General features: G+C 41.2%; 1 pseudogene across 1 annotated transcript; it reads left to right on the top strand.

Moving 5' to 3' along the window:
• Positions 1-632: 632 nt before the first annotated feature.
• LOC309958898 (interferon regulatory factor 3-like) lies at positions 633-1,786 on the top strand (annotated as a pseudogene). The gene is made up of 2 exons: positions 633-1,032; positions 1,132-1,786. The product of its transcript is annotated as an interferon regulatory factor 3-like (transcript).
• The last annotated feature ends 5,484 nt before the right edge of the window (positions 1,787-7,270 follow it).

The raw sequence follows: 7,270 nt of genomic DNA, 5'->3' as shown, positions 1-7,270 counted from the left end.
TCCCTTCCTTAAAATGCTGCTTCTACCCCAAGGTCCCATACGGTCCAACACAGCCAGAAGTATCTCAAGGCCGCAGAAACCCTAGTCCAAAGCAGTATCCAGATGAGCTCATTATCTAGATGAGCCCAGGGGTATCCACCAAACTCAAGATACTTGCGATCAGTAACAAAACCAAAGCTAGGCCAAAATCCTGAAACTGGCTCCAGTCTGAAATGGTCTGGAAACTCACTTTGGTTCAGACCTTTCTAGCATGAGACCAGTGTAAGTATGTTTGTGTGTTTGTATTCATCATAAAAGCAGTAGATAGAAAAGAAAGCTCCACCACTCTAAATCCCAGCTGCCAGGAAGGGGACGGATACGTGCAGCTGTGAGCTCGAGAGCTACCTGGAGTCCAAGAGCAGGCCTAGGTCCCAGCACCCTGCGTGCAACGAGCCTCTATGCTGGACCATGGGAACCCTAAAGCCTCGGATCCGTGTGGCAGCTGGGCCTGGGGCAGCCGTAGGGCGTGGCCTGCCTGGACCAGAGCCGCCTGTGCCTCTGCATCACTTTGAAGAATGGTTTGCGGCAAGATGCCCAGCGGGAGGACTTCCGCATCTTCCAGCCTTGGCCAAGGCTAGAGGTCCTAAAACCCTGGGAAGGATAAGCCCAACCTGCTGACCCAGAAAAGGAATTTCCGGTCTGCCCTACACCAGAAGGAAGTATTTTATTGCATTTGGCCTAGGACAGAGCAAGGACCCCTCAGGATCTGCACTAGATCTACGAGTTTGTGACCTCAGGAGCTGGGGACTTTCCTGAGCCGGATACCTCTCCAGACACCAGTGGCAGATGTGGCACCTCTGAAGCCCAGAAGGAGTTCCTGAGTGACATGGGCTTGGCCCCATTACCAGATGGGACGCCTCGAGCCTGGGTGTGGACCCTGAGCACACTCCTCAGCTTTTGCTGAGCCCCACCTTAAACATCCCTGTTCCCTGCCCTAACTTGGACCCCCACTCCCACTCCCAATAGCCCACTGTGGCAGCTTACCTGAGGAAGGTGAGTACCAGCTGTGGCATGGGAGGGGCTGGAGCTGGGGAGATGGCCCCTTACACTCTCTCATCCCTCTCTCTTAAGATTGCTGCTGTCACTGCTCAGAGTGGAAGTTCAAGGGGACCACCTCCTACCTGGGTACCAAGTCTTCCAGCAGACTGTCTTCTGCCCCAGGGGCCTGTGGCTGGTGGGGTCAGATGCAGGGGACAGGGCACTGCTGGGACAGCCAATAAGGCTGTCAGACCCCAGGGTATGACAGGCTACATGAGGCTGTGCTGAGCTGCCTTGCAGGGGGGTGGGGGGAGGAAGCGGGGAGCTCTGCAGAGAGCTTGGCAGCAGCTATGGGCCCAGAGGCTGGGGTACTGCCACTGGTACTGGGCCATGGGCTAGACCGCCTTCCTGATGGTGGCCACCAGCACGATGGCGAGGCCCCCAAGGGCAAGAAAGGAGGCATGTTCCACCTGGAACCTTTTGTGGCAAACCTGATCATCTTCAGGGAAGGAAGCAGACGCCATCTACACCCTGTAATTCTCTTGCTGGGGACTCGTGGTCCCAGGACCAGCTGTCTATCAAGAGGCTCCTGGTGGTCAAAGTTGTTCCCACGTGCCTCAGCACCCTGCCAGAGATGGCCCATTTAGAGGGTACCTCCTCCCTGGGGCATACCTCGAACCTGCACATTTCCAACAGCCACTTACTCTCCCTCACCTTGAACCAGTACAAGGCTTATCTCCAAGACCTGGTCAACGAGGTGGATTTCTAGGTCACTGGGAAGGCCTGAACCCTTCCTCATCATGGGTATAGGGCCCTCGGCCCTCACCTCGACCAAGAAACGGGTTCTTGAGACAGGCCGAAAACCCCTCAAACGTAAAACAACGTATAGAGAGTGGAAATTGGCCCATAATATGATTCTCCAGAGAGAGCCATTGCTAAGAGTATGGCCCACATACTGCGAGCCCGCAAGACAAAATCCAGTTTAAAATATGTTTTTTAAATATTTCTATTAGTTGCCACAAAATAAAAATCTAAAGGTTCATGTAACTGAGATATTTTTTGTGGAGCTCTGAAGGCGGCGGCAGAGAAGGAAATAGACTACCACAAAGTAGCACGAGAAGTTACAGCTTTTCTTGGAAAATCCAAAAATCCACCAACCCATTAGCAATGATTATCTGAAGCTGAGTGGTGCCAGTTGATTTCACATAGGGTGTGCTCTCAAGGTTGTCACAGTACCTACCTGACCCATTCATAAAACCAGTCTGGCCCCCATATGCATTTGAGTTTGCAATCATTGATGTCTATCCTTTCAAAACCCTTCTGTAGTATGAGTATTATGAACACTGCCTACAATTTTCTCTTTTGTATTGTATCTATCTGTGTATTCCTCTGTATGACCACATTAGGGTATATATACACAATCCCTTCCTGATGGATATTTATCATGAATCACAAAGAAGGTAACAGTAAAAACCCTTATATGTATCTTTGTATATTTGGGCATTTCTCTTGAATAAACTTCTAAATGTGAAATCACTGAGTAAAAGGGAACGCATATTTAAAATTTCAATAGATAATGCCAAAAGACTGAAGTTGGTTTAGAATCCAAGCCATTTTTTGCCCCAAGCAAGGAGCAAGGAGTAGTTGAGTTTAGAGACAGGCACCAGAGATGAACTGTTCAACTCACAGACATAGAGAACAGATTTGTGGTTGTCAGGGGGACGGGGGTGGGGGGAGGAGGGATGGAGTGGGAGTTTGGGATTAGCAGATGTAAACTATTATATATGGAATGGATAAACAGCAAGGTCCTACTGTATAGCACAGGGAACTAGATTCAATATCCTGTGATAAACCATAATGGAAAAGAATATGAAAAAGAATGTATACATGTGTAACTGAATCACTTTGCTGTACAGCAGAAATTAACACAACACTGTAAATCAACTATACTTCGGAAAAAAAATGTTTTTTAAGAGATGAACTGTCCAACATGTGAGCCCTCTTCTTCAATAACCGTACTCCTATACTCCTAATCTACCCATAGATGATTTCCACAAAGATAATATTGCAAATGGAAAAGGCAGATGCAGCAGGACAAATATATTTTAGAGTTCTAGCTGACAAGTTATTTCACAGTCATAAATTGGGCGTGAAAACAAAATGGGATAATAATTCTGGTTATATTTATGGAATTCTCCAATTGTTGTTAAAAACAAAAGGAATTTTTATCCAAATATATTGACCAGTCTTTATTTAGTTTTTGGCACTTCTCATCGTTTCATCTAAAAAAAATACCCCCTATATTTTCTCCATTTATGTTTCAGGCTTATTTCCATTTCTGTTCCTTGTAGATTAACCCGATGTTACTGTGTGAAGGCTGCTTATGTTTCCAAGGTTTGGGCTCTACTGAGTGGAACTAAAAATAAAAATCTCGGATCAAAATTACAATAAGGAATTCATAAAAATAGCGTCGTTTTTTCTATGATAAATGTAGCAAATGGGATGACTTGAAGGTTAAGAGTAGAGATTGCCTGGGCATAAGTCTTGACGTTCCCCCAAGCACTAGTTGGGGCAAAACATAAACCTCTCTAAAACTGTCTCCTAATCTATTAAGATTGGGGTAATACTAGGGTTATCGTTCTTTGCGCAGAATCTGGCACAAAATAATGTTCATTGTTATTGTTTATTCTAACATAATAGCAAGCCCCCACCCCCTCTTAAAGTCTATAAGATGCTACAACGCTCAAGACCACTGAGGCTACTCTGTGAGTTGACAATCATGTAATGGCCAAATCGGAATGAATGACTCCTTCAGGAAAAGAAGAAGCCAGGAGTTGGGCTCAGTTTTAAATTGTACTTTAGATGCAACACCATAAATGATAAGAGGCCTGGTAAGAGGATAATGGCTAACCTTTACTTAGCACTTACTCTGTGTCACACTCTTTGAAGCATTTTATAAGCATCTTCTCAGTGTATGCCTACAATGATCCTATGGAATGAGCGCTATTATTATCATCCCTGTTGTACAGATGAGAAAACCAAGTACAGAGTGTTTAATCAACTTGCTCTAAGTCATCCTCTTATTTAATAAGATGGCATAAGTCAGAAAGAGAAAAACAAATATCAGGTAATATCACTTATATGTGGAATCTAGAAAAAGCGTACAGATGAACTTATTTGCAAAGCAGAAATGGAGACACAGATGTAGAGAACAAAGGTATGGATACCAAGGGGAGAAGGGGGAGATAGGATGAACTGGGAGATCGGGATTGACATATATACGCCACTATGTATAAAATAGATAACTAATGAGAACCTACTGTATAGCACAGGGGACTCTACTCAATGCTCTGCGGTCACCTAAATGGGAAGAAAATCCAAAAAACGGGGGATATATGTATACGTATAGCTGATTCACTTTGCTGTACAGCAGAAACTAACACAACATTGTAAAGCAACTATTCTCTTATAAAAATTAAAAAAAAAAAAGATGGCACAGGCCTTCTGACTTCAGAGCTTACACTCTTAACCACTATAGTAAGTCAGAAACAATGGCAGAAAGAGGCCATTTACAGCTAGGACAAAAGGAGGAATTCAGGTATTGTCAACTAATATCTTTCAAGCAACTACTCTGTACCAGATACTGTTCTAATGCTACCAATGCATATTAGGAGGTTTATTCCTTATGCCATGCCTGAGAATTACATGTTACTGATAGCACTTTTGCGGATGGGGCTTAGAGCTATTGAACACCTGGGGTCACAGAGCTGTCAGCGGCAGAGGTGAGTTTCCTAAACATGTTTGCAGATTCCAAGTCCCAGGCTTTCTCCCTAGGATTGCAGTAAGATTTCCAAGTACAAATGAGTCATCCTCACCACTCAGCAAATATTTATTAAGCACTTATTTGTCTCAGGTGCAAATGAACAACACAAACGGTTCCTGCACCAAGGAACAGGGATTATTTGGAAGAGGAACAATTTACAGGGACAAGTGAGTAAGTAATATTTTATATAATTAATATATAATCAGCACCATCACAGGGCCCAGAAAAATGTCTAATTGATTTGGCAAATATTTACAGTCAGTTACAGAAAAATAATTCTACTTCTCTCTTTTAAAAAAGAGGAAGATAGGGGACTTCCCTGGTAGCACACTGATTAAGACTCTGTGCTCCCAATTCAGTGGGCCCAGGTTCAATCCCTGGTCAGTGAACTAGATCCTACATGCATGCCACAACTAAGAGTTCACATGCCACAACTAAGGAGCCTGCCTGCCACAACTAAGACCCAGTGCAACCAAATAAATAATAAAGTTTTTTAAGAGGAAGACATTTGTTTACCATGTATTTTCATATTATCCTAGAAGACTTACCTATGAAGAAAGGCATGTAGGACTAATCAGGGCAAGTAAGGAATTACTAAGTTTTGTAACTTTCCCAACTGTGATCAAAAGTACTAGATCGTGGTTACTCATTAGCCTAGGCAAATAGTCAGCTCTTGCACAGACTTGCCCTGAGTTTAGTAAGTATTAAGGGTGCATCCTGCTCATGGTTTTGAATCAAAACATCTACTGATTTCATCAGAAAAGAAACAGTAAAGGAAAAGGAGAAAGACAGGTTATGAGTGAAGTAATTGACCACAGCCCTTTTCTTTTGTAAGTCACAGTATCTGTTGTGGAATAACATCTACATACAGCAATTTCGGAGCTTTGTGATTTCTTTTTCTTTCCAATGGCTATCTTATCAATTGTAATGCATAGATTATTAGTGTTACAGGATTTAACTCTGTCTGTTGAAAATGTTTTAGTAAATCTATAATGATTTAAGCTAGTTTTATTATCTTTGAAATATTTATTACACTAGTAACATACATTCATTGTAGAAAAACTACAAATACACATGAGCAAAATAAAAAAATTAAAATCAATTGGTAAGTCTAGTGGCCAGAAATAACTGTCACTGACATTTGGGCATACATTCTTCTAGTCTCAATAATATATATCTACATATCATTCTTAAATAACCTGGGCTCATATAGCTTGTAAGTGTCTATATTTACTTAATTGTGCATGTCCTTTATGTCATTAAATATACATCTCCACTATAATTTTCAATAGCTGTAATATCTATCTATCTATCTATGCCACCATTTATTTACCCATTTACCCATTCCCCTATTATTGGACATTAAGGATGTTTCAAATACCATAAATAATTACATGAGGAACATACTGGGGTATATACCTGTTGCATTAGTATAAATTTCTAGAAGTGGTATTTCAGGGTCAAATAAGGACATATTTGTAAGATTTTGGCTAATTTTTTTACTGGTTTCTTTTCTTTGTTTGTTTTTTTTTTTTTTGAAATAATTATAGACTCACAAGAAGTTGCAAACATGGAAGTAGTACAGAGAAATCCCTTGCACCCTTCACCAGTCTTCCCTCAATGATAACATCATACATAACAATAATACAGTATAAAAACTAGGACACTGGCATAATGTAATAACTAGACTACAGACTTTACTTGGATTTAAGCAGCTGAATTATTTTTTTAATATTAATAGAATGGTAAGATGCATTCTCACTTTCCTACTTTCTCTTCTCACACAGCTGTCTTTAGCACTCCCTTCAAATCCTACGGAGAGGAAAGACTACAACTATGTTTAGTAGACCACTGTCTTTTATTAAAAATTAAGAGGAAAAAAAATGCAAGTAAGACTTTCACCAGATGCAGAGGTGGTTGAACCAACATTTATGACACAGAAAATGCGTAGGATTCTGCCCTCCTTTTGGTTCTTTGCATCATTCCAGTTCCTTTATAATACACTGGAACAAAGTTTTCCAAAGCTGAGGGTACCCCAACACAAAGCAAGTAACACAAAGCACAAAGCACAACACAAAGCACAACACAAAGCAAGTGAATCACACAGTGAGAAAGTGATTCATTTCTCCTTCACTTCTTTGATGACATCAAGGAGAAAGCCTCAGTTTAGGGCTACTCTTCAATGCCTCTATAACACTTACTAATTCTCCCTTTTTAACAAATTGCTTAGGCCTCAAGTTCAGACGTAGGCAGCAGCATCATTTAATTGGAATTCAATGGCATTTTACTGTTTTAACGAAATGTACTTTTGCTTTCAAAATGCAGCAGATGAAACTGGTTTTCCATTTACAGGAGTATTTGTTAAGTTTCCTTTTAAAATAAATTTATTTTAACAAAAAAGTGATTTTATTTTTAAAAATTAAAAAAAAA

Source organism: Leucopleurus acutus (assembly GCF_964270905.1).
Source record: "Leucopleurus acutus genome assembly, chromosome: 3".
NCBI classification, from domain to species: domain Eukaryota; kingdom Metazoa; phylum Chordata; class Mammalia; order Artiodactyla; family Delphinidae; genus Leucopleurus; species Leucopleurus acutus.
The sequence above is the reverse complement of the archived record's forward strand: the minus strand, read 5'-3'. Positions and strand labels throughout refer to the sequence as shown.